We start from the raw sequence: 25662 nt of genomic DNA, 5'->3' as shown, positions 1-25662 counted from the left end.
TCCGGGTAAGAAGGACATGTTTCTTGGTCAGCGTTATGGCCGGCCATGTTGTCTGGCTCTGATGACGTCCCGGGAAATGTCTTGGAACTCACAGGACTTGTTGTGTGAAGATGGTCTTGGTAACTCCTCCCTTGAGCTTCATTGGGAACTCGCAACCCTTGTTGTGTGAAGAGGGTCTTTGTAACTCCCCTCCCCCCTTGAGGTTAACTGGGAACTCGCAAAGGAACTTAGATTCATGTGTGATGGTTTGGTAACTCCCTTCCATGTATCATCCCTTGGAACTCGTTAATCATGTATAGTGACGGGGGTGTCTGTGAGTTCCTCCCCTGTTCAGTGGGAACTCTTAAACCTTTTAGTATGACGAGGATGTTGGTAACTCCTGTTGTGAAGCAGTCAGCCATATCGTGTGATTAGGATGGTGGTAACTCAATCCACCTCGGGAAAAGTGTCGTGTTATGAGGTACGTAAACTCACTCCCAGTTCTTCGCTGGAACTCCCCAACCCTTCTAGTGTTATCAGGGTTCAGTAACTCCCTCCCTCGGGAACTCCACCTCATCCTCCTGATACTCTGGATTAGTTTGGTAACTCATTCTTCGTGCAGGTGTGAGCACTCCTCGTCTGCTGTGTAATGAGTGGGTGTAGCAGGTAAGTAGCGCGTAGCTTGATGGATGTGTCCCTCCGCCGCCCGGGAAATTCCTCAGACTATGTAATTATAAAGTGATAATTGGAAGCAGTTAAACAAAAAAAAAAAAATGGGGGAACAAAAAAATAGAGGGATGGGGGGGGGGGGGAAAAGAGGGAAGACAAAAAAAAAAGGTTGGGGAAGGGGGAAAACCTGGACATAGAAATTTTGTGTTAGTCTCCCTTAGCTTGGCGGAAAGTTTCCCATGCTCTGTAGTTGGTGGCGTGTTAGAAAATGGGATGGCAGTGGTGTTTAGAAAATGGAATACTATAACGGGCATACTGTAGAACTTGGGGGTCATGAGAGAGACGCTGGCGCATAACTACTACTACTACTACTACTACTGCGTGGTGATGATTGGTGAGTCGTCATTGTGTTGTGATGACGTTGATGTGTCTGTAATTCAGTCGTTAACGAGAAATATTGTGAAGCCATTGATGAACCACAGAAGCGAGAGGTGAATGAGGACGAGTTTCGACATCATGTTGATGCCTTTGATGGAACCCCTCCCCCAGGATATGTTGATATCATTGCTGACCTTATTACGTCGTGTGTTCGTGGCATTGATGACCCGTAAGTAGGTTATTTGATTCCATTAACGACTTCCCTGCCTCCCCAGCCAAATGGAATACGTAAAGAGCCTGTTTGGGTGCCATTGATGGTCGGTCATCGTGGGGGTCACTACACAGCTGGTCATAACTGCCAGTCAGTGACCTGATCTGGCAAGGGTGGGGGGGTCACAACGTCCCCCCCCCCCCACCCCACCTTGCGTGAAGTGTAGAGGGAGAAAACGGGATCCGTGCCAGGTAGTGGCGAGGACGTTAACACTGGGCCATTATTATTTAGACCCCCGCTGATGGTAATGGGTGCGGGAGGACGAAGCCGGCGGTAGTATAGTCCGGAGTAGTGGGTTATGGATTAATGGGTGTGTTGGGGATGGAATGAAGGGTTAAGGTAATGCAGGTAGAGACGGGTCGTGAAGTTAATGGATGGGTAATATGGGGGGAATGGGGGGTTGTGTTAGTGATCTCTCGGTGACAGAAATGGATAGGATAATGGATGTTAATGGGTTTATGGGTGGTGATGGGTACGGTAGTGTGTATGATGGAGGGTATAGGCGATGGGTGATGGTGGTGATTCATGGGTGATTGACAATGGTTACGTAACGAGTGATGTTGAAGATAATGGATAAGGGGAGAAGTGTTGATAGGCCACGGCGAAATGATGAATGAACACATGAGTGTTAATAACCATTTAGCCCATTGATAATGGGTGGTTATCATATATCAATGGGTTTTGTTAATGGGTAAGGGGTGGATGGTGAGGGTTGCAGGAAGAGGAAGCCTTGGACCTCCGTTGGGGTGTAATTCCTGGTCAGTACTTTATATTATTATTTCTTGACCTTCATGAGTGCCATTTACCCGAGGAGGTGGCATTGAGTACGGTCAGTGCCTTGGTGTGTGTGTGTGACCTTAGATTGGGCAGCTGATGTAACCTTATCAAGGTGACGTCATTGACCCCTGTCGGTGACACTTGCCGTAAAGGTCACCGCCAGCTGACGTCAGCCGGTGCTGATGACCTCACATGATCCCAGGCGACTGACGGCTCACACCACACGTCTCGTGACATACACACCTTAGGCTGGGGAGACCTTTTTTGTGACCTGGCGGATGGAAGGAAAATGAAAATGAATGCACTTCATAGGAAATATGTGGTCATGGGGGTGTCACACAAGGGTAGGCCCTCCGTCAGGTAGGTCCTGACCACAGGCACGTGGCTGGTGAGTGTGTGTAGTTGGTCATGGGGTGTCACACAAGGGTAGGCCCTCCGTCAGGTAGGTCCTGACCACAGGTACGTGGCTGGTGAGTGTGTGTAGTTGGTCATGGGGTGTCACACAGGGGTAGGCCCTCCGTCAGGTAGGTCCTGACCACAGGCACGTGGCTGGTGAGTGTGTGTAGTTGGTCATGGGGTGTCACACAGGGGTAGGCCCTCCGTCAGGTAGGTCCTGACCACAGGCACGTGGCTGGTGAGTGTGTGTTGTTGGTCAGGGGGTGTCACTCGGGTACGCCCTCCGTTAAGGGGGTCCTGACCATAGGTACGTAGCTGGTGAGTGTGTGTTGTTGGTCAGGGGGTGTCACTCGGGTACGCCCTCCGTCAGGTAGGTCCTGACCACACGCACGGTGCTGGTGAGTGTGTGTTGTTGGTCAGGGGTATTGACACAGCTGTCGAGGTTGTGGCGTCACAATTAAGAGAGACGGTGAAAAACAAGTCGCTATTTTTAGAGAAAGGTGTACACTTACGGCTCTTTCTTCTCCCTGTGTACCTCACGTATTGCTACATGTACTGGAGAGAGCTGAACTTTACCTGAGTTACCCATAGTTTCATTTCTCATGTTTGTTTTTTCCTGTTTTCCTGAGTTGCCTTTTTACACCGTCAAAAGTTTTATGTTCCGTGTGTGTGTTGGGATTGATTTGTAGTGAGATACTGTAATGACTGCATTTCTTTTTTTGCGTTTATTTTTCTTTGAAAGTAGGACTTTATATATATATATATATATATATATATATATATATATATATATATATATATATATATATATATATATATATATTTTTTTTTTTTTTTTTTTTATACTTTGTCGCTGTCTCCCGCGTATAGAGAGAGAGAGAGAGAGAGAGAGAGAGAGAGAGAGAGAGAGAGAGAGAGAGAGAGAGAGAGGTGTTAGTACCAACGTGTTGTGAAGTAGCTTTTGGTGTGTGTGTGTGTGTGTGTGTGTGTGTGTGTGTGTGTGTGTGTGTGTGTATTATAAAGGTAGATACATGTAGTGTGCTAAGTGTGGGCGTCGAACACTTGACCTTGAGCCGTAGTCTCCCCCCTACACACGCCCTAAAATCCCCCCCCCCCCTCACACACACACACAGTCGATAACATGTTATTGACGCAGCCGAGGACTGTCCTTCCTCCCACACACGCCCTACCTGCCCTGCCACACAGGTAGATCCTCCGGTAGACAGGTTTGGTCTACCTTGGGCGTGTGGGAATACCTGTTTGTACACATCGCCTGTTTTTTTTTGTGTTTGTTGTGTGTGTGTGTGTGTGTGTGTGTGAGAGAGAGAGAGAGAGAGAGAGAGAGAGAGAGAGAGAGAGAGAGAGAGAGATTCATGGGACTCCCTATCTCTCAGACTTTCTCTGTCTTCGACGAGATTTTTGCCCAGAGGCAGGGCCAGCGCGTAGTGCTCACCGCTGGAATATTTAAAGTTAAGAAGAACGAGTCGTGTGAGTTGTGTGTGGTCGAGTGTTTTGTGTAAGATGGAGAGTTAGACCTTGTGGACTAGATGCCAGCAACCCACGTGTGTGAGTGAGGGCATTCAGCATGGGCTAGGGTGGGGAACTTGACAGCCACTGTAGTGGCAAGTCAAAATTCCTCATTGGCCGGTGGTAGTCTGCCCTTGTGTGTGTGTGTGTGTGTGTGTGTGTGTGTGTGTGTGTGTGTGTGTCATTATACTTGTGAATGTTATGTTCATGTACCCATGATGCCAGCAGTTGTATTAGACCTGGTTGTATTTCCATTTTTATATAAGCAAGATGGTACGAGCTGTTGTATATGCCCCCCCAGTCATGTCCGTTTGGTTATTAGTTGTAAGAACCGAGTTTACGCCGGGTAGGACCCATTGATCGGCCAGACTCTGATGGGAGGGTTAGCAGCTGGGTTGGACTCGAACCCCGGCGAGGGGAACCCCTGGCAGGGTTTCATAATGAAACACACGAGCCGCCACTTCACACGTTAGGTGTTACGACGGCCAGTGTCGAGGCTCGGTGGATGGTCATATTCCAGTGGCGCCTGTGAGCTAGCTCACTCTTCATTGGCGCCTGTGAGCTAGCTCACTCTTCAGTGGCGCCTGTGAGCTAGCTCACTCTTCAGTGGCGCCTGTGAGCTAGCTCACTCTTCAGTGGTGCCTGTGAGGTAGCTCACTCCTCCACCTGGTGTTCCGTGAGGAGAACCTTCTGGGGGTGATGGAATGAAGGAATGAAACGTACCTTCACCTAACTGGAATGGTTGCGTACCGCTGGAAGACGACGATGCACCTGGAATGTAGGTGTGTCCGTCATGTGGACGTGTCATGGAAGATGACTCGGATGTGCGTGTGTGTGTGTGTGTGTGTGTTAGAACACTTCCCGAAGCGCGCGCGCGCGCACACACACACACACACACACACACACGAAAGTCCTGACTCACAAGAATGGTGTGAAGGACCTTTTTCAGTGGTTGGATCGATTCAGTAAAACCTCTGGATCAGTTGGACGGATGGAAATGTTGGAACTCATCAGAAGATGAACTCGTGTGGTGTACGTTATGATACACTGACGGGAAGTATATGGAATGTGTCTGGCCCCATTGATTTTTCATACCGAGTTGATACCGGGAATGATTGACGTAGAATATGCAAGTTGAATCAAGTTTGGAGTCAAGACGCCGATTTCTTGTCGCGACCTGCCGAGGAACAGGTGTATGGACGGGTAGGGGGAAGATCGTGCGCTCCCTTCTGCAGGGGGAAGTGGAGAGCGAGGAAGTTATGCCATTGAGAGCCAAGATTGATGGCTGCTCCATGAATGGAGTGCCCTAGTGTTGTATGACACTTCTTAGAAAAGTCTCGTAAAGCAAAGTAGAAGATATCAAGTTTGATGTATTGGAAGTAACTAGTTACTTCGCTGACGCTGGTAACGTTGCCAGTAGGTACAGAGAGGGTCCGGGATGTGTTATGTATGTTATTGGTGTTCAGTAAGTGTTCTCCAAGACGAGAGTTAAGGTAATGGTTGAGATGGTGTACAAGTGTGTATCATAGTGATGTAGTGTGGTGTGGTGTAGTGGTGTAATGTGTGTAGTGTGTGTGTTTGTGTGTGTGTGTGCGTGCGCGTGGGACGGGGCCCCTGTCTCAGGACGTCAGCGCCTGACGTCAATAGTGGCGGAGGAGGATGTCTACACGTGTGTGTGTGTGTGTGTGTGTGTGTGTGTGGCTCGTGAAGACCTGCAGCCAGTGTGTGCCGGCGGAGGGGCCCCTCCAGCCTGTGTGACCCTTGACTACACTCACCCAACCTGTTGACTCCCTCGACCAACACTCACACCTCACTCGCCCCGGCCCCGCCCCGCCCCCCCCTCGCCATTTACGACCCATCTCGCTCAAATACCATGATTGGATTTTATGACTTGTATCATTACAGAGGGGTTTCGTGTGTGGGTTTTTATTATCGTAGGTGTGTGGTGTCTGCCCTGGGTTTGGGTGTGTTTGTGTAGGGGAAGGGGTTATATGTGTATGTATATGGTTACTTTGTAAGGGTTTATGGGGATACTTTTGTGTGTGTGTGTGTGTGTGTGTGTGTGTGTGTTTGAGTGCATTTGGATGTATGTAGATGTTTTGTGTGTGTGTGTGTGTTTGAGTGCATTTGGATGTATGTAGATGTTTTGTGTGTGTGTGTGTGTGTGTGTGTGTGTGTGTGTGTGTGTACCTACGTTAGTGTTTATGTGTGTTATTATATGCATGTGTCTTTTTGTTGTATAGCTTCACGTGGTGTCCGGCACGTGCTCTTCATCCACCAGAGATGCGTGTAAGGATGTCAGGCAGTAGGGATGTGAGAGGGATAATCCATCCCTAACCCTTCATGCACCAGGGCCTTCAGTAGTTGCGTCCCTATCATCCTCCATTGTCATCCAGGTACTTTTGTGGTTCATGACGCAAAAAAGAAAAAGATGAGTTTCATGTCTGTCACACATGTTCTCCTCCTCTGAATATTTTCAAACTTTGGGGACCTTACATGTCATCCTTCATTGAGCATTTTTCCCCGTGTTCAGGGTGCGTTACACGTGATCCCCCACCCCACCCCGGACAGTAATGCCCGTACTGGTCAGGTCGAGAGAGAGAGAGAGAGAGAGAGAGAGAGAGAGAGAGAGAGAGTATGTGTGTGTAGTGCAGTGTGGTGATGCGTCATAATTGTGGATGGTTAACTCGCCAGGTAACTGCTGGATTACGGTTGCGTGAAGGTGTTTTGGGACCCATTTGTGTACCAGCTACAGTCGCCGGGGCCTTGGGGTGTGAGTGCGTCATGCCACGTCTGCAGCAGAATTTGGCGAAGTCGTGTTTTCGCGTCAAGGGCTTGAAGGTGGTGGGGGCGGTAGGGGGCGCCACTCTCATGGGGCTGAGTGAGTGAGTCCGGGCGAAGCGTCGGGTAATTTTCTTGATGATCTTAATGAGCTGAGATGTTTGTATGCCAACACAGGAAGGTGGTGTGGGGGCCTCGGTTGAGTTACTGGACGGAGGTAAAACTCCCCTTTCCTCCCCTTGCTCCAAACTGGGGAACCAGCAAACCATTTCTTTCCTCAAGTTGTTCCAGTTGGATTATCTTGACCGCTGGGGACACCACATGTAGCAGCAGATGGCCAGACTTGACCTAGGTAATTCTCACTTAATGAATGATTGGCTGGTCATTTTCCTGTAGTGAGGCTATATGAGGATTCGCGATGGCTGGAGTCGAACCTTGAGTTGGGTCTACGGCAAGCGTTAGGTAACGCCGCGTGACCACGGCCTTAACAGTGTCTTTCAAATGACCGGAGTTGATTTACAAGACTGTTACTGTCAGAGGCTAGCACGAGTGTTATGTAACGTCTGGACCGTGTTATAAAACATGTTATAATCATTATTTCAACCATCGAAAAGTTGTTTTAACGGAATCTCCTTGTCTGTCTGTGTGTGTACCTCATTGCCATGCAGACTCACATACTCTCATTATAATGGCGGACAGCCTTGCCCGTACAAAGGTGTTTGCAGATGTATAGAGGATAGCAGATGCTTTATTTAAGGATCAGCAAAAGCTTAAAGCACAGTTGTTTTGGTCGCTTTTGACACAATGTTGGGTTTTCTGTGTTAACCAGATCTAACCGTTTCCCAGTCTGACCAACATAAAAAAACATAATACAACCATTGTAAAGGATCCATTATATAATAAAACATTTTACAACCGTTAGAAGATATATTGTATACTATACTATGAACATATTGCAACCTCTACGGGGGATACTGTATATTGTACTATAAACATATTACAACCTCCACAAGGAATACTGTACACTATGCTATAAACATATTACAACCGTTACAAGGGATACTGTATACTATACCAATCACATTCTATGGGTTATTTTGGATGTGTCGGTTTTATGTCGTGTTATGGTATGTGAAAGCCACCAAGTAGACCTCGAATTTTTGGATGAATCAATTAAGAGTACCATAAACCAATATAGTAACGTGGCCATCAAGAAATTGTATGATGATTCACAGCTCAAGGAGAATTATAGACTTAACCTGCTTGTTTTTATCGTTCCATGAAAACTGTATCGAAATCGTTCGAACTCTCAGAAAACTTGATGTCAGGTGGTTTTCACACGCAGCAACGCAGTCGAAAAACACCTCATTTAACATAGCTCATATGGTTGTGACTGGCGGCCACCATAACAGTGCTTTGTCCTGGCCTGAAACACCTCTTGTGACCATGGTATAGGATGGAGAAACATGCCCTCCGTTCTAGATACAAACTGTACCCTGGAAGGAAACGTGTACAGGAAAATGTTGTGGAGTCGTATTCGACCTCAGGTACGAATGACAACGTGGGTGCAAGCCGCGGGCATTTTACCTGTGATGGATGGACGAATTAACCTGATTTGTCGAGGGAGGTTCCGACGTGACCCAGTCACGTAGGTTTGCCAGCGTTGACCCCGGACTACCTCAACCAGCCCGATCTTGTGTTCCATATATATATATAGGCATCCATAGGGTAATCTTGCTCTACTGGTCCTCAGCATCGGATATAAGGTACACAAGGCAGGTGATCCACTCATTGGCTGAATATACATATATATATATATATATATATATATATATATATATATATATATATATATATATATATAGGAGGAATTTGTCCCCCATGTTGACGTGAGTGTAAACACACACACACACACACACACACACACACACACACACACACACTTTCCCATGGGTCGGGGAAGATGCCAGCCCCGTCGTTCTGTTGGAGTGTCTGAGGATGTCTGTGAGGGTCTGTGAGACCTGGAGGCTTGTTGCGCTCGTAATTCTGGGAGGGAGGGGGAAGGGAAGGGCGGAAGTTGGGGGTGGGAGTGGGGGGGGGTCGAACTTGTACCCTGCGATAACCCAAAGCAGACGTGACCAGTTTGTTCTCTCTCTCTCTCTCTCTCTCTCTCTCTCTCTCTCTCTCTCTCTCTCTCTCTCTCTCTCTCTCTCTCTCTCTCTCTCTCTCTCTCTCTCTTAATGTTTTAAGTAGACAAGTTGTGTGACGTTTTCGCAGGTCATCATTAGCTTGTGAGTCGATGGCCATTTTCTTTAGCAGTAATGTCAGAGGTTTGTTAAGAAAATGAAGATTGGGGGGGGGGGGTGTTGTTTTGGTTTTGTGAGTTATAGGTGGTGGGTTGTTTGTGTTGGTGGTGGGGGGAAGGGGTGGTGTTAAAGGGGGGAAGGGGGTGTCAGCAGTAGAGGGGGGTGGGTGGGGAGAGGGTGACCAGGAATCAATACTGGCCCTTCCTACCTTCCATTATCCTCCTCTTCCTCCATCCCCTGTCCTTCTCCAGCCTGTACCCTCTCACGTACCCACGTCTCCCCCATCCTCACCCCCCCACACTACACTCGCCCACCCCCTACCACCCGGCAGAGTTCGGCACGATGCTTAATGAGAAGACTAAATACGTATTTACCGGGACTATGCAAGGATTAGACTGGTGTTTACCGGGACTAAGCAAGGATTAGACTGGTGTTTACCTGGACTATGCAAGGATTAGACTGGTGTTTACCGGGACTATGCAAGGATTAGACTGGTGTTTACCGGGACTATGCAAGGATTAGACTGGTGTTTACCGGAACTATGCAAGGATTAGACTGATGTTTACCGGGACTATGCAAGGATTAGACTGGTGTTTACCGGGACTATGCAAGGATTAGACTGGTGTTTACCTGGACTATGCAAGGATTAGACTGGTGTTTACCGGGACTATGCAAGGATTAGACTGGTGTTTACCGGAACTATGCAAGGATTAGACTGATGTTTACCGGGACTATGCAAGGATTAGACTGGTGTTTACCGGGACTATGCAAGGATTAGACTGGTGTTTACCGGGACTATGCAAGGATTAAACATGTATTTACCAGGACCAAACATGGAGTAAACAGGTGTTTACCAGGACCAAACAAGGAGTCAACAGGTGTTTACCAGGACCACGCGCGGAACATGGCTTTTGCCCCAGGAAGGTGGGTTTCGTGGGCAGGTCAGGTCAGGGAATGGCGGTTTACCCACCCCACATGAGGTTAGACCACTCGAGCGAGGCCCAGAAGGGGGTCATCATGTCGAGTGTGACCCTTGCTGGACCTCGAGTGAAGGAGCACATCAAGACGAATGAACAAACAAGATACACTATAAGAACTGCCAGATATCATAGCAATAACAGGAACGTAGGTGACCTTATGATAACAACCAGATATCATAGCAATAACAGGAACGTAGACCAACCCTGCGAATGATAATTTGGAACACCAGGCATTGAAATGGTTTACAGGAAAGATGAATTCTGTGTATGATATATGGGAGGGGCTGAGTCATTCACCATGTCAGGAGATGTCAGAAGGTGACCAGATTGCGCACCATTTGGCCTCGATGGATCGCATTACGAAATGAGTCGACGTAGAGTGATCTTATATTATACACACCATCTCAACAACGTGAGGATAGTGAAATTCATTCTGTAGGGAAGCCAGTAACTGTAAGATACTGTATTATCTGAGATCCTTTCACTGGTGACCATAGCGGAAACAGCAGCAGGAAGTGATTCAGTAGAACATGACATTGTAAGTGAAGTGCTGCATGACCTAACGCATCGTAGGTGAAGTGCTGCATGACCTAACGCATCGTAGGTGAAGTGCTGCATGACCTAACGCATCGTAGGTGAAGTCCTGCATGACCTAACGCATCGTAGGTGAAGTCCTGCATGACCTAACGCATCGTAGGTGAAGTGCTGCATGACCTAACGCAAGGAAACATTGTATTAGACTTGGTGCATCACTGGGCATATGAGCCAGTATGGAGTTCCTATGAGGTCGATCTAAGGTAACTTACTATATTCACAGTATCCACAAATTCAGTGCAGACTTCGCCATTGATATTGAAACGATGCTTGGATGATTTCTGTGGATGACCTGGACTCGAGAGGGGGAATGCAAGACACACACACACACACACACACACACACACACACACACACACACACACACGAAATTCTACTCCCGTTCCTTTCAGACTTGAGCCTCTCAGTACCTTGCTGCTGTCTGCACGAGAACTTGATTTGTTTTCCGTCCACACTCTCCTGTAAAACACACACACACACACACACACACACACACACACACACACACACACACACACACACACAGCTTGGTCCTCATCTGCCGCCGGAGGGAGTGGTGGGTGGGGAGGCGCCATCTGCGTTACTATCTTGTCCCTGTATACAGGACCTCTGAGGTTACTGTTACTCTCCTCCCCTCCAGCAGATAACCTTTCGTCACGGACCATCAGATGTGCTGGTAATTGCTCTCCCCGTGCGCTGTCCTCCGGTTGTTAACGTCCTCATGAACTATCAGTCCTCCTGTTATCTGTGCTTTCCATGTACTTTTCTCCCTGAGCTGATAACCTCGTCCTGGGCCATCGTGTCTCCTGTTATCTGTCCTGTATATGTACTGTCCTCCAGCTGATAACTCCACCACTGGACTCCTGTGTTATCTGTCCTTCCTCGTGTATTGTCCTCCAGCAGAACACCTCGTCAGGTGTCCTCTTATCTGTCCTTTCCCATGTACGCCTCCCTCCCCCGGGATGTCTGGCTGGGCCACGTCCCCCCTCCCCCTCCCCCAGATGTTTACGTCTCGTGTCTGCCTCTCACGACTCTCACATCCCCCCCGCCCCTCACTCTCCCAGCCTCTGCACTCTCCCCTTTCCCTCTCGTTCCATCACTTCCACTCTCTCTCTCTTCTCCCTATCCCCCTGCCCTTCCCCTCCTTACTCTCCCTTTGGCTTTTTTTTTTTAACCCCCCATCTCCCCAAGACCCATCCCTAACTACTATTCCATCCCCCTCCAACTACTGTCCATCCCATTACCGTCTCCTTCCCTCTCATTACCAACTTGTAAGTCACTCGCACTGAACTCCTTCTTTCGCGGGATGAAGTCACTTTTTCTCCCCAGTTGCTCCGATGTTCTTGTAAGCGTCTCCCACGTCTTCTAAGTAAGTGGGATTTAATATGCGATTACTTGTTAAGGTCCTATTGTCCCTAATAAGTGGTTCCCTCACTTCTACACGTACAAGTCTGGAAGACTTTCCTCACTCGCTAAACCCTCTTTTTTTTTTTTTTTTTTTCTTTAGTGAGGGATTGTGGCAATTCGCTTACTCTCGCCCCACAACCACCCCTCCCACCTCCCCAATCATCCCATTGTAAAGGGCCATTAGTAATGACGGCGGTGTGGTAATGAATGCGTAACTTAATGCGGTAGTTAGCGCTTTTCCGCTCACCCCATTACGTAGTTTAGGCTGCCATTGGCGATATTGACCTTATGATGGATTTAGTGTTTTTCTTTTTCGTTGTTAGGGACATTTTTTTTTCATGGTCTTGCGTTAAAGTGGGTGATTTTATGTAGTGGGTGGGGCTGGGTTTAATTTGGGTTGCTTCCACTGGGTGATTTATCGCCAGTGTGGTTCTTTAGGTGATTCAGTGACGGTGGTTTCAAAGTGGGTGAATTATTATGGGGGAAAAGGTGGGTGTTCCAGTGGGTAGGTTACCGCAGGTTGGTGCTAGTGGGATTTATTATTGTAAGTGGGTTGTCAGTGGTCGATTGATCGTCGGTGGGGTTCAGTGGGTGAATGAATCGTGACTGTAGGTGGGTCCCTGAGATTAATTTGTGATGTGATGAAGGATATTGTAGTGGGAGTGTAGGGGGCTCTGAGGATTAGATTAGCATGGCAGGTTGTAGGGGTGATAATGGAGTGGGCAGTGAAAGGGATGTAGGGTGTAGTTTAGCGTGGGAGGTTATTGAAGGGGGGGAGGAAGGGGGGCTTTTCTTTTGCAGGTGGTGCTGTAATGGGAACGTAGAGTTGAGGTGGGAGAAGAAAGTGTTGTAGTGGGAGTTTCACTTTTCAAGTGGGAGATTAGATGTGGGTTCTGGAAGATTAGGGGGGATTTCTCTTTAGAGTCGTTTTGGGGGATTTATACAGTGGGCCTCACGTGGTAGCCTGCTTAGAAGAGTCGCACGCGGGGATTTAACGGCTGGGGGATTTTCAAAGGTTAAGGGAGAGTGTAATCCTTTCCGAGGGTGGTAGATTGGATTTACTGATTAGGTGAGGCCATGTGGGGAATTCTGATTGAGGATATGATAGTGGCATTTTGTGTGGGCGGAGTCACCAAGGGGGATTTAACCGTTAGGGGATCTCAGTGGGGGATTTATTGTGTGTGTGTGTGTATGTGTGTGTGGGTTGGTGGTAAGTTCTGTGTCAGTTTGTGGTGCGATGTTTACAAACACGTAGAGCTGCCACTGTGCCCTTTAAATTCCCCACCCCACTTTCCCCTCTTGTACTCCTGGTTAGCTCCCCTCCCCTCCCCCCTTGGCTATGGCTCCGGTACTGTTTAGTAGGGTCACATTAATGTACCCCCCCCCCCCACCAACCTCGTCACGTGGTGTGTCTGGTCGAGACGGGACTACTGCTGGACATGCGTCGCTGTCAGGTCTACGAGTGTCGGAGTATGTGGTGTCGCTGACCAGCGTTGGGCAGGGGGCCCAGGGTGTTACAGAGGTGGGCTGGTGGTGGCGCTGTGTGTTCCAGGCCAAGTCACAGAGGTGGGCTGAGGGCGCGACAGTGTGTGTGTGTGTGTGTGTGTGTGTGTGTGTGTGTGTTGGGGGGGGGGGGGATTTGAGGTAAAACAACCTTCTTATGCTTGACCACAAATTTATAATGAGGAGGAATGTACGATGTAGGGGGACACACACACACACACACACACACACACACACACACACACACACACACACACATATACTCAGCCAATGCCTAGAGTGTGGTTCATATATAGGGGTAGATTGGACCTCCCTTTCCCTCTCCCATTCCCCATGCGGACAATAACTCGCTTATCTTGCCTTGCATCACCGGAGTCATTGTTTACGTTCGTTGTATAATCCATGTGTGCAGGTGAAGCACATTCTTGACTTATTTTGCCGGGTGTTCGTGAGGTGTTTTGTGAGCAGGGGTTAACAAGGTGTAACAAACGTGTGTGTGAGACGTTGCTTGGCTCTGTGTGTGTGTGTGTGTGTGTGTGTGTGTGTGTGTGTGTGTGTTGTGGGGCTCGGCTAGGGTAGGGTGCTGGGGGAGGATGGTAGTGTGGGGAGAGGTGCTGGAGGGTGAGTAAGGTGTGGGTGGAGAGTTGCTGGGGAGAGTGTAGGATGAGAGTAGGGCTGGGGGAGAGGTTGTAATGCGGGGAGAGGGATGCTAGGGTGAGAGCATTAGGCAAGGGGGAGAGTGCCAGTGTGAAGAGAGTGCTGCTGGAGTGAATGTAAAGCTGGAGGAGAGTTGAGAGAGAGAGAGAGAGAGAGAGAGAGAGAGAGAGAGAGTCGTGTGTGTCAGGCAGAGGCACCTCCCCCCAGTGTCCACAAGGGGTGTGGGGAATATCCTAATAGCCAGTCTTCTTACATGCTCTCTGTTGATTTATATATTTCCTTTTTTTTTTTTACAGAGATGGTCATTATCTGTTCTTTTACAAGCTGTTTACATTTACACTCCCGTGCTGTGGCTAAGGACATGTTTTGTTTACATGTTTTGGTTGCTGTGGCTGAGGACATGTTTTGTTTACATGTTTTGGTTGCTGTGGATGAGGACGTGTTTTGGTTACATGTTTTGGTTGGTTTGCCGCCAGGTACGTTGCCCTGGTGACCGCTCGACCCTCCTAAGTTGAGTGTGGGTGTGGGGGGGGGGGGTCGTCAAGCACACACCCCATCCCCCCTCATTATCTCAGCTCCCCCTCTACCTTGATTTTGTGAGCCATCCCCCCGCCTCCCCTCTTACATATCTCCTGGACTTATCTGCCACGTGGCATGACCTCCTTTCTTCCCCCGTAGGATAATCTGCCCTGTGTTTATACTCCCTCCCTCCTCCTCCTCCTCCTCCTCTTCCCTTCCGCATCTTCCTCTCCCCCTCCCTATTCCCCAGCACATGTGGCAGTATCGCACTCACCCCACACCTTGTCCTCCCCTCCCCAACTTCTCCATCATTCGAACCCTCTCCTTCATAGCAAACCCATGGAGGATGACCCTTGACCTATGGTTATGATAGCCTGGCCTATTTGACCTGACCTTTGACCTAACCTTTTGAGAGTAGGATCAGAGACCTGTCCACGGGTCACACCGGTTTGTTCAGATGGTTAAAGGTCATAATGTGGCTCATTATGTACGTAAGTGTGATGTGAATGTTATCACCTGTAGGCCCGGTGCATGACACTAGCGATGGTCAGCAGACGCTTGGTGTAAGGCTAGCAACACCCCCATCAGTGGTCTGTAACAGCCACTAAGTCGGAAGTTATAGGAGTTATTTGGGTTAGTTTGGAGGGTTGGTTGGTTCACTCAAGGTTTGGTTGGTTCAGATGAGGTTTGGTTGGTTCGGATGAGGTTTGGTTGGTTCAGGTCAGGTTTGGTTGGTTCAGGTCAGGTTAGGTTAGGTTCATCTGCCTCAGTGAAGGTTCAGTTTTGGCTCAGGTTTGAGAACTGTTGCACTGAGTGATCAGGAAGCTTGGAACCACCGTAGTAAGAAAGGAAAGAAAACCCTTTAGCCTTCTTCTGTTGTCTTGGGTCATCTTGGCTGGGTCTCGATTTGGTGGCGGTGGTGGTGGTGGCATTATGTGTGTGTGTGTGTGTGTGTGTGTGTGTGTGTGTGGCTTGCTCCTGGACCCCGTGTGGGGGAGATGTGAGGCGAGCTGGTGTAACGGAGGAGGTCTGTGTACATGTGCCTGGAGCCTGCCCCAAACACCAGTGGTAGATACACTTGTGGCAGGACTAGCCTTCCCCGTGGCTGGTTGGCAACACACGTGTCCCGAACCTGCCCCTCACACACCGTGAATGGTGCGCGCGTGTGTGTGTGTGGTAGCACGTGAAGGTCCCTAGTGGGCACGATCTACCTCCCGACAGTAAATAATGTTATAACACGTGGCACCCGGGATGTACAAGGCTTGTGTATAGTGCACTGTGTGTGTGTGTGTGTTGTGTGTGTGTGTGTGTACCTTAAATGATGTCGGGGAAAGGGGGTAGGGTAACCTTTTATTACACCGTGCACACACCACCACCACTGCTGGCTGGTGTGTGAGCAGTGCTTCCCCGGTGAGGAGGACCTGTTGTATCAGGTCTCGTTCTTGATTTATGAAGTGCCACCCTGCCGGTGTGGTACACCTTGGAGGAAGTCGACCAGTCCAGCTGCTTTACTGAGTCCCCCGCTGGAGGGAGGGCTTCCCCTCTGTGTGTGTTGGGGGGGATCTTACGTTGGCGAGAAGTAGGCTTGAGCAACGTATGTACGTGGGACCCCTGACATTTCGTATACTGTTTACCTTTGATGTTTCGTGCCACATTTCTGCTTCCTCGATGGATTTCGTTTCCACCTTGCGTTCCAAGTCAGGTGTGCTGCGCGGAACGCAGTGCTTCCGGATTATCGATCGCGGAAATATTCGTTCCCTTTATTTTCCATGTATATTCCCCATGATCATTCTCTCTCTCTCTCTCTCTCTCTCTCTCTCTCTCTCTCTCTCTCTCTCTCTCTCTCGTGTGTAATGATGGACCTGTCTCTTTAAGGAAAGACAGATTCGAAAAGAGTGGGACAAAGAAATGTAGGATAGGAACGAGTGCTAAAGTTTAGCCGTGGAAGGAAAGAAAGGAGGAGGTCAGGTCGGCCAGATTCTCCAGCTGAGGGACTTTAGTTGGGTGTCGGTTTTGCTGCGTCACTGACCCGGAGGAAGAGGAGGAGGAGGAGCAGCAGCAGCAGGAGGAGCCAGCTCTCCAAGAGAAGAAAGCGATATCACGCGTCTGTAAGAGAAGAGAGAAAAGCCAGGTTGTGGTCAGTAAGAGAAAGGTTCGAGGAAGTGGAGTGGATAAGGGGAAGTGCCGCCGGCCGAACCTTGCAAGCAGGGCGGGAGGGAGGTGTGGAGGGATGTGTGTGTCTCAGCTGCTGTGAGCAAGTACGCCATAGAGTGATGGGGTCTCCTCCTCCTCCTCCCTCTATTCAGACACAGCAGCTGGTATGAAGAGGAGTAACCCACGCCCGGAAGCCAGTATTGTGTTGGCAGAAGTTCGTGTGACCTTGGTGCGGTAGCACACAAGCAAGATGCGTCAGATGCGAATGACTGGGGAGAAAAATTGGAAGATTGAACGTACAGCTTTTTAACTAGTTGGTCACGACAGTGTTTTAGAAAATAGGCTGTGTTTACACCCACACTGCTCTCCCCGTTCTCTTGTCTGACGTAAACACGAGTCATAGCTTCGTATGACCCTATGCAGTATGAAAACCTCGCTGATACAAGACACTGAAAAAGTAGTAACAGACATTAAAGAGAAAGTCTTCAAGCCGGGCCACTTAAAAACGTGCATTTCACTTGGAAGAAGTTCCATCTCCGGTATTTAGGAGAGAGCGAACACACTTCGGGCACCATCGTATCCTGAACGAACGGTGTGAAAGGTAACAATGCCTGGCGACTATTACCATCAGCGAAGACGGAAGAGCAACAGCACTCCCTCGTCTCCATAAAGATGGTAGGCTGGATCTTGCGCACCATCGAGACAACAGAGGATAACACTGACACTCTACAAGGCACTGTTACTCGCATATGTAAAATGTACCTCATCGCTCACATATATTCCCCTCAGGACGGGCGAAGTTGTAGAAAGTTTTGAGGGTGTTGTGAAGGATGCAGACGAATGGAAACGGCAGACGACGTCACCGAGGCTGTGCTTTCTCTCCAGACCGGAGAAGGAGATCATAATTTCCCCCGTTGGAAAGCCCAGGGAGGCGTAGTTCCCACCCCTACCCTGAAAGATGTATGTCACTTGTTGGCGCGACAGGCATGGGAAGCTCAGGTTATCACCGCTGATGTCCACAGTGGCGACGAGTAAAGGTAAAATATGATTTGAAAACCCAGTGAGGCTGTCCGTCATCACACTGCTTCTGGCCATCAGAGAAAAAAAACCACTGTTGGGTTTTACGCTTGGATCAGATGAGGATTTGGGAAGGAATGGGACCAAACTGTAGGGACGGAAGACCTCTGAAGATGACAGTGTTATGTAAAACGAGTTAATGGTGAGGGAGTTTCCCAGAGAGAGATTCAAGGTTGAATTATTACCGAGTGTTGAACTACAGACTCCGTCAAAAGATAGAGTCAAGAGAACTTTTGTGTGAAGAGAAATACGACGTTTAGTTATGAAACCGTCGAGTTCTCTGAACAGATTTTGATCTGGTACAAAGTCGATGAGAGATGGTGGGAAGTGTCTGATCTGATCCCTGGCTTTGCCATCACGGCCAACTTCGCATTCATCAGCAACCACCTCCTACCTCCACCACCACCACCACCACCACCCTGTACAGAGGGAGATAATCCCCACCACCATCACCGCCGTGAAGGCCTCCGTGCCCTATCCAAAGCCAGCACCAGCACCACCACCACAAAGCTTAAAGCCCCCACCACCTTGGAAAGCCATCATAATTGCTCTGACGACTACGCTTGAAGCCTAAGGACGCTAACAACACCTCTGAAGCCGCCAGCTGTAAACCATCACACCACAGTTACCACCAGGCTGTCACACCACCACCATCACAGTTACCACCAGGCTGTCACACCACCACCACCACAGTTACCACCAGGCTGTCACACCACCACCACCACCACCACAGTTACCACCAGGCTGTCACACGACCACCACCACAGTTACCACCAGGCTGTCACACCACCACCACCACCACCACAGTTACCACCAGGCTGTCACACCACCACCACCACCACCACCACAGTTACCACCAGGCTGTCACACCACCACCATCACAGTTACCACCAGGCTGTCACACCACCACCACCACAGTTACCACCAGGCTGTCACACCACCACCACCACCACCACAGTTACCACCAGGCTGTCACACGACCACCACCACAGTTACCACCAGGCTGTCACACCACCACCACCACCACCACCTCCACGATTCCTAGCCAGCCAGCAACCCAAGCCAATAACCAGCCACTCACCCACCTGTAAGCCAGTCGTCAGCCAGCCAGTTAGCAGTTAGCCGTCCGTAAGCCAGCCAGGGAGGTGAACTTGGTAGTCCGGCCTGCAAATGGATGCACAGTGTCATTTGTGCGCGGGCGCGTAGTGTTGACCACCCCCCATACAGCCAGCAGGGCCTGCCTGCCACTAGTTAGCCAGTCGGTTAACTAGCCAGCCAGCTACCCACCAACCAGTCAGCCAGCCAGCCAGCCAGCCAGCACGCACAGCCAGCCAGCTAACCACTAACTAGCCAGTCAACCAGTCAGCCAACCAACCCGCCAGCCAGCCGCCACCCAGCCACCAACCAGTCAGCCAGCCAGCAAACTAGCCATCAGCCAGCTGGCCAACTAGCCAGCCACCAACCAACCAACCAACCAGGCCGTCAGCCAGCCAGCCACCAACCAGCCATCCACCAACCAGCCAGCCACCAGCCAGTCAGCCAGCCAGCCAGCCACCAACCAGCCAGTCAGCCAGCCAGCCAGCAACCAACCAACCAGCCAGCCAGCCAGCCAACCACCAACCAGCCAGTCAGCCAGCCAGCCACCAACCAGCCAGCCAACCAGCCAGTCAGCAGCCACCAACCAGCCAGTCAGCCAGCCGGCTGCCCGGGCAGATCGATGCCGGAGAGGGAGTGACCAGCGCCGCTATTTTGAGACACTCAGACCGCCGCCTCCTTCACCGCCACCAGCTCTGCCACCTGCCCTGCCACCTGCCCTGCCACACTCCCTTCCCTCCCCAGGCCTCACCACACTGGCCTTTAATACTCATCTCCCTCCTCATGCTTGTCCTCAGCCTCCCCAGCTAATCACCCGTCTCCCCACACACTTGACTTCTCCTCTTCCTCCTCCCCTCCCACCTCACCCTTACGGCTGAACCAGCTGGTGTGTGTTGTGTGTGTGTGTGTGGGGAGCCATCCTTATACTTACCCTCTCCCCACCTTACTTTACACTGGTATCAGGGGTGGTTAGCTACTCATCCACATCCCCCAAGCTGCTCAGTTCCCTCCCCAGATGAGGCCCTGGTGGTGTGCAAGGCTGTTGGTTGCTGCTATTGATATATATATATATATATATATATATATATATATATATATATATATATATATATATATATGTATTGGGTAGGTCTGATCTGGTCGGGCGTACCTTGGAGGAAGCCGTCCATTGGGCCCTTCTGACATTTATACCATTTCCACTTTCAGTACATTTAACTCGCTCACTCGAGCCAGTCAGGAATTCTTTTTGCTCGTCTCCATGTGTTAGGAAACTGACCCTCCAGTGTACTTGCCATGATCATGCACTGCTGGGGACTGGCATCTCCTCCTGCTGTTACCTTGGGATGATGGCAGATTTCTACCTCTCCCGTCCTCCAGATGTTTTCCCCTTACACTACGACGCTGGTGGTAGGGGACTTCAGGACGGTGTGTGTGTGTGTGTGTGTGTGTGTGTGTGTGTGTCAGCGCTTCCCTCAGGCCGTGTGTGGTGGTGTTAGCGGCATCAAATCTGTCATCTTCGAAGATTCGACACTTCCTTTGTTGTGTGGCCTCGTCAAGGTGAGGTCGGCCGAAATGATCGAAGCCTTGGTCTGTGACGTATCTACCGTGCGTGAGGGCCCAGTCTGGTCCTCCCTGTGGGGAGTGGGTATCCTCCCCTCCGCCCTACAAGGAGGAGGAGTGGGAGGGAAACTTGGCCCACGTAGTGTCATGGGTTTGGTCGAGCGGCTGGATGAGTCTGCCACGGCAGGATGATGACGTAGCTGTTGTGTTGTCAGATGGACGTATGATGAACACGGAGAGGAGAGGAGGGAGGGGGAGGAGCACAGTACTCACGGGGACACCTTTGTCAGTGGAGGAGGATCACCTTTTTATCAGTGGAGGGGGACGCCTTTTACCGGTGGACGGGGACTCGTTTTTATCAGTGGAGTGGGCGCCATTTATCAGTGGTTGGGGATGCCTTGTATCACTGAAGGGGGAAATCATTTATCAGTGGACGTGGACGCTGTTTTATCAGTGGAGGGGGAGACATCTTTTATCAGTGGAGGCAGTGGAACTTCAGTAATTAACCTCTACGTCTCTCTCTCTCTGAGTTGACTGTTAAGGATCGTACGTCCAGTGTCGTACGTTCCCCTCAATTTATTTCATATATATGCGTACGTTGATATGTTATAGCCACACGAGTTAGAGGAGTTTTATTTTTTTTTTTTCTGTTTTCGCCCCCGACTTGTGGGATCTGATCCTGGTGGTGGAGTGGTGGTTGTGTAAGAGAGGATCGTCCAGCTCTCGTCGACCCGCTCCAGTCCGGGTGGTGGAGGCGTAATAAAGGTTTGGGCCGTGTGTGAATATATATATATATATATATATATATATATATATATATATATATATATATATATATATATATATATATATATATATATTCCAGCGTGTATTGTATTCTCTCAGGTTTGGTCTATGGCCGTGTTAGCCATGGGCTCCTGGTTAGTATGGTAGTCTATGATAGCTGTATGTGGTGTCAGAACCCACCTGGGGTGATTCCAGTATGTAAACTCTATTGTTCAGAAGGTGTTTGATGCCTTTGCCGAAGCTTTTTTGTTTTTCCCCCCGTCATTGTTTTCCCTGGAGTCTGGCGGCCTGCCTCAGCTTGCCAACTTTGCCTCGCTCTCTGGACGTCGGAGCAAAAGCGATTTCTCCATCCCTCGTCACAGTGATCAACATTCGTCTTGTAGAGTCAGGAATACTACATACTGTGTGTGTGTGTGTGTGTGTGTGTGAATGTTTAATTGTGCGTAATGGACAAGACTCGGGCCTGAAGAGTTCAAACAACACAAATGCTTTAAAGACAACTATATGGCATGGTGGTCGATCTTGGTATCTGGAATATATATATATATATATATATATATATATATATATATATATATATATATATAAAGCATCCACAAGGGTAGATGTATTCAAGCGAATTATAGTTAACTTTTCCCCCTGTAAATTATAATTTTTACTGTTGATATTGTGTGTATGAAATTCTAAGTGTTTAGAATTGATAATGCCTTTATATTTTTTTTTTACGTTGATCTGTATCCAATAAGTGGTGTCATTAGGCTTGGGGGAAAATATAACATGAATTTTTTTGAGTTTCAGTTTGTGTACCACGATCACTGTGGAGTATATTGTGGAGGAGTCAGTTGTCAGTATGAAACTGCTGTCGCGTATGTTGACACACTATATATATATATACATTTCCATATGTGTTGGACCAATACTGCCTGTGCCTGTACAACTTTCCTATAGAAGAGAGCATTATGAAGTTAAGATTGTGCTGTTGCTGACACACACACACACACACACACACACACACACACACACACACACACACATCTCTGCCTGTTGTGTATTGTGTTGACGTTATGAGTTCGACTCTGACTATTTGTTCTGTGTTCTCGAAGTTGGTCTTTTTCAAGCTGGTGCCATCGGGAGGAAGAGAACTGTGTGAGTGTTATGTTCTTGAAGTGTTTTGGTTCTCGGCTTCCCCGTGTTGTGTGTGTGTGTGTGTGTGTGTGTGTGTTGATTTTTGGTGTTGCAGGATGTTTTGCGGTGCCGATTTCACTGTCTGACCTTTGCATCCCCTCCCCCGGGGAGGGCGGAGGTTGTTAGGGGGGTGGGAGGGGTGAGCTTGCAGGCGGCGGCTCCTGGTGTGTGTGTGTGTGTGGAGGGGGGAGGGGCTGCATCGTGACCGACCTCATCGTCATACTGGTTCCCCCCCTCCCCCCCCCTCCCCCCCCCCTCATAACGTGTTCTGCTTGTCCTCATCTTCCACATCCTTCTTGCCTCACACTTGTCTCCACACTTGCCCCTCGTCCTGCACATCTACGAGCGTGTCTCCACACTTAACAACGAGCAGAGGGCTTGTAATTGTAAGTGTGTGTGTGTGGGGGGGGGGGGGGGGTGATAGGGTTGTATGACGGGACACTGGTCTCGGACTTGGCTACAGATGATCCCCCCCAGTAAATCAGGGGTGTTGGTCAGTTGACGGTGGGGGTGGTAGATGTTGGCCGGCCCGCCCACCCACCCACCGTAGTGGGCTGGACCGCCGTGGTGGTGGTTGGGACACGCCACAGGTGCCAACATTGACCACCATGGACCAAGTGGACCGGCCTACCGGGCCTTGTTTCTCTCTCTCTCTCTCTCTCTCTCTCTCTCTCTCTCTCTCTCTCTCTCTCTCTCTCTCTCTCTCTGTTTGTGTGTGTGTGTACTACAGAGAGGTCTTTACCGATTGGCTGGCTGGCAGATGGACAAGCGGAGGGCGCCTCCATTCGTCATCCTGCAGGGGGCAGGAGACACACGCCCGTGGGGAAACCTATTCACTTACCGACGAGGGGATGAAGCCCCGGGGGTTTATGGCGAAGCAGTAGATACAACAGATACAACAGGGGGTAAAATACAACAGATACAATAGGGGGTAAAATACAGCATCCTAAGGCGAGAGGGACTCATGTTGAGTGTGTGTAGACGTTACTGTTGTGTGTTTGTGTGTGTGTGTGTGTTTGTGTGGTGCTGGTGTGTGTGTGTGGGGGGGGGGGTGATGATGGGAATGCCAATCCCGGTGTGTAGGGGGTTGGTACTTGGTGGGAGGGGGGTAGCTTTATGTGGTAGTACCACTACCACCCTCCCCATCACCATATAGCACCATTACCACCATCTGCCACCACCATCGTCAACCACCATTCTGGTGATCACCGTCATTGCGCCGGAGAGCAGACGTCAGCCTCCTTACAACGGGACTGGCTCATTAACTTGACAAGTGCGGGTCATTGTTTGGTGTAGAGAGGTGGTGTGTGTGTGTGTGTGTGTGTGTGTGTGGACCACCGGCGCCCTCACCCCACCTCTCTACTCCCTTACCCCAGACGCCAGGTATAGTCCACACCTGCATAGGGTTAACACGCTACCGCACACACACACACACACACACACACACACACACACACACACACACACACACCTGTAGTCATGGTACACATCTGTAGGATACGTGATATAATTACCCCCTTTGTCTGCCCCTCAGATCATGGCACGATAGACGGGGAGAATGTGTGTGTGGGGTTCCTGTGGGGGTTTGGAGTGAGTCTAGCCATAAGGCTATGTCATGCTTGATAACTCTGCAATGATAGCCAAATTGGGAACGAGTAATGTGGAAAAGATCTGGATTTTGACGGAGCAAAACGTGTACGAGACGAGGTATAGAGTTACATGCTCTGGTATGTATTGCAAGAGGTCACAGTGGTGCACGTGATCTAGTATGTATATATATATATATATATATATATATATATATATATATATATATATATATATATATATATATATAACTACAGGAAAATGAAACACGATGAGTTTCCAAGTGCACTTTTGTGTAATGATCACATCGTCTGGGGAGATACAAGAATGAGATAGAAGTCGTAGAACAGTCAGTTGACATACAGGGAAGAGACGTAGCTAAGACCACATTGTTAAACAAGCGTTACCGGATGGTATGGTGTTCGGGTCTGTCGTCCTGTGTTGTCATAACATTTTCATGTGCACAGGAAAGGGAACTGGTTGCAAACTTTTCCTACGACAAAGCTATACAGTTTGTATAGACCGCAAATAGTGACAATTCTTTGTGTGTGTGTGTGTGTATATATATATATATATATATATATATATATATATATATATATATATATATATATATATACATACATACATTGTTAAAGACCTGTGTATATGTAACACTCACAAGCTTTCTGTTCACCTCACTGTTGCTGTATGACGCGTCCTCACGTCTCCCCTGCCTCACCTCCAGTGGTTCCCTCATCTTCTGGAATCTTCTCAATGTCGGTATTTCTTTCGGTTGTCTTAGTCGTCATGGCCTCGTAGAAATGTATGTGTGTATTTATCATATCCTTGTAGACCCATCAGCATCTTCCTGTGTTCAGTGGGGGTTTTTATCCTGCATAGCTCATTCCTGCCAGTTCTGTAGCCACTGGTGTAGCAGTATATGTGTGTGTGTCTTACCACTGGATAAAATATTCTCGTTAATATTCCCTTGGAAATGTGGCCTATATTCTCGGGGCCATTTCACGCCATAACCCTTGACATTTAACACGTCATATCCACTCGTCAGACATGTGCAAAGTATATTTCGTGTTTCATTTTCAGGTTATGAGCGTAGATGTAGTCCCATATACGGGATATTTTTACTATGAAGCCATGTAGATGGGTATGTAAGGGAAGCATATGGTGGCGTTCCGGCGCGGGCAGCGTGTGGAGACCGTGACGTCAGGGGGTTCCCACTGCTGACGTCACATAGGCAGTTGCCAGGCCGTGAATATACTTCTACTAAGAGACGTGAATGTGTAGAATGGATGTGTATGTGTCGACTTGGAGTGTGGTTTTCTTTCTGGTTATATGTGATTGATAGCGACTGTCCTGTGTTGTGTGTGTGTGTGTGTGTGTGTGTGTACTGAATTATATCAATATTTTAAGGATTGAGTAAGAAAATGTATGTATCGTGACGTAAATGGAGGAAATTATGATGCATGTGTGTGAG

The 25662-nt window shown here is 49.1% G+C and overlaps 1 protein-coding gene across 4 annotated transcripts in view; it reads left to right on the top strand.

Moving 5' to 3' along the window:
- The window catches only part of lilli (AF4/FMR2 family member lilliputian), a 280491-nt gene that overhangs the window by 64261 nt on the left and 190568 nt on the right, over positions 1-25662 (top strand). The window lies entirely within an intron of this gene.

The sequence above is a fragment of the Panulirus ornatus genome, chromosome 64, assembly GCF_036320965.1.
Source record: "Panulirus ornatus isolate Po-2019 chromosome 64, ASM3632096v1, whole genome shotgun sequence".
NCBI classification, from domain to species: domain Eukaryota; kingdom Metazoa; phylum Arthropoda; class Malacostraca; order Decapoda; family Palinuridae; genus Panulirus; species Panulirus ornatus.
This window is presented reverse-complemented; position numbering and strand designations above follow the sequence as displayed.